We start from the raw sequence: 2,500 nt of genomic DNA, 5'->3' as shown, positions 1-2,500 counted from the left end.
CCCCCCCCCCCCCAAAACACCTTTCCTTACAACAATGTGTACCTTAACCTAACCCGTATTGTGCCTTAACCTAACCGTATTGTGCCTTAACCTAACCCGTATTGTGCCTTAACCTAACCCGTATTGTGCCTTAACCTAACCCGTATTGTGCCTTAACCTAACCCGTATTGTGCCTTAACCTAACCCGTATTGTGCCTTAACCTAACCCGTATTGTGCCTTAACCTAACCCCACGTTGTGCCTTAACCTAACCCACGTTGTGCCTTAACCTAACCCACGTTGTGCCTTAACCTAACCCACGTTGTGCCTTAACCTAACCCACGTTGTGCCTTAACCTAACCCACGTTGTGCCTTAACCTAACCCGTATTGTGCCTTAACCTAACCCGTATTGTGCCTTAACCTAACCCGTATTGTGCCTTAACCTAACCCGTATTGTGCCTTAACCTAACCCGTATTGTGCCTTAACCTAACCCGTATTGTGCCTTAACCTAACCCGTATTGTGCCTTAACCTAACCCGTATTGTGCCTTAACCTAACCCGTATTGTGCCTTAACCTAACCCGTATTGTGCCTTAACCTAACCCACGTTGTGCCTTAACCTAACCCACGTTGTGCCTTAACCTAACCCACGTTGTGCCTTAACCTAACCCACGTTGTGCCTTAACCTAACCCACGTTGTGCCTTAACCTAACCCACGTTGTGCCTTAACCTAACCCACGTTGTGCCTTAACCTAACCCACGTTGTGCCTTAACCTAACCCACGTTGTGCCTTAACCTAACCCATATTGTGCCTTAACCTAACCCATATTGTGCCTTAACCTAACCCATATTGTGCCTTAACCTAACCCATATTGTGCCTTAACCTAACCCATATTGTGCCTTAACCTAACCCATATTGTGCCTTAACCTAACCCATATTGTGCCTTAACCTAACCCATATTGTGCCTTAACCTAACCCATATTGTGCCTTAACCTAACCCATATTGTGCCTTAACCTAACCCATATTGTGCCTTAACCTAACCCATATTGTGCCTTAACCTAACCCGTATTGTGCCTTAACCTAACCCGTATTGTGCCTTAACCTAACCCGTATTGTGCCTTAACCTAACCCGTATTGTGCCTTAACCTAACCCGTATTGTGCCTTAACCTAACCCGTATTGTGCCTTAACCTAACCCGTATTGTGCCTTAACCTAACCCGTATTGTGCCTTAACCTAACCCGTATTGTGCCTTAACCTAACCCGTATTGTGCCTTAACCTAACCCGTATTGTGCCTTAACCTAACCCGTATTGTGCCTTAACCTAACCCGTATTGTGCCTTAACCTAACCCGTATTGTGCCTTAACCTAACCCGTATTGTGCCTTAACCTAACCCGTATTGTGCCTTAACCTAACCCGTATTGTGCCTTAACCTAACCCGTATTGTGCCTTAACCTAACCCGTATTGTGCCTTAACCTAACCCACGTTGTGCCTTAACCTAACCCACGTTGTGCCTTAACCTAACCCACGTTGTGCCTTAACCTAACCCACGTTGTGCCTTAACCTAACCCACGTTGTGCCTTAACCTAACCCACGTTGTGCCTTAAACTAACCCACGTTGTGCCTTAACCTAACCCACGTTGTGCCTTAACCTAACCCACGTTGTGCCTTAACCTAACCCACATTGTGCCTTAACCTAACCCATATTGTGCCTTAACCTAACCCATATTGTGCCTTAACCTAACCCATATTGTGCCTTAACCTAACCCATATTGTGCCTTAACCTAACCCATATTGTGCCTTAACCTAACCCATATTGTGCCTTAACCTAACCCATATTGTGCCTTAACCTAACCCATATTGTGCCTTAACCTAACCCATATTGTGCCTTAACCTAACCCATATTGTGCCTTAACCTAACCCATATTGTGCCTTAACCTAACCCATATTGTGCCTTAACCTAACCCATATTGTGCCTTAACCTAACCCATATTGTGCCTTAACCTAACCCATATTGTGCCTTAACCTAACCCATATTGTGCCTTAACCTAACCCATATTGTGCCTTAACCTAACCCATATTGTGCCTTAACCTAACCCATATTGTGCCTTAACCTAACCCATATTGTGCCTTAACCTAACCCATATTGTGCCTTAACCTAACCCATATTGTGCCTTAACCTAACCCATATTGTGCCTTAACCTAACCCATATTGTGCCTTAACCTAACCCATATTGTGCCTTAACCTAACCCATATTGTGCCTTAACCTAACCCATATTGTGCCTTAACCTAACCTATATTGCGCCTTAACCTAACCCATGTTGCGCCTTAACCTAACCTATGTTGCGCCTTAACCTAACCTATGTTGCGCCTTAACCTACCTACGTTGCGCCTTAACCTAACCTATATTGCGCCTTAACCTAACCTATATTGCGCCTTAACCTAACCTATATTGCGCCTTAACCTAACCTATATTGCGCCTTAACCTAACCTATATTGCGCCTTAACCTAACCTATAA

This window comes from Schistocerca americana, unplaced genomic scaffold, assembly GCF_021461395.2.
Source record: "Schistocerca americana isolate TAMUIC-IGC-003095 unplaced genomic scaffold, iqSchAmer2.1 HiC_scaffold_1121, whole genome shotgun sequence".
Taxonomy (NCBI): domain Eukaryota; kingdom Metazoa; phylum Arthropoda; class Insecta; order Orthoptera; family Acrididae; genus Schistocerca; species Schistocerca americana.
The sequence above is the reverse complement of the archived record's forward strand: the minus strand, read 5'-3'. Positions refer to the sequence as shown.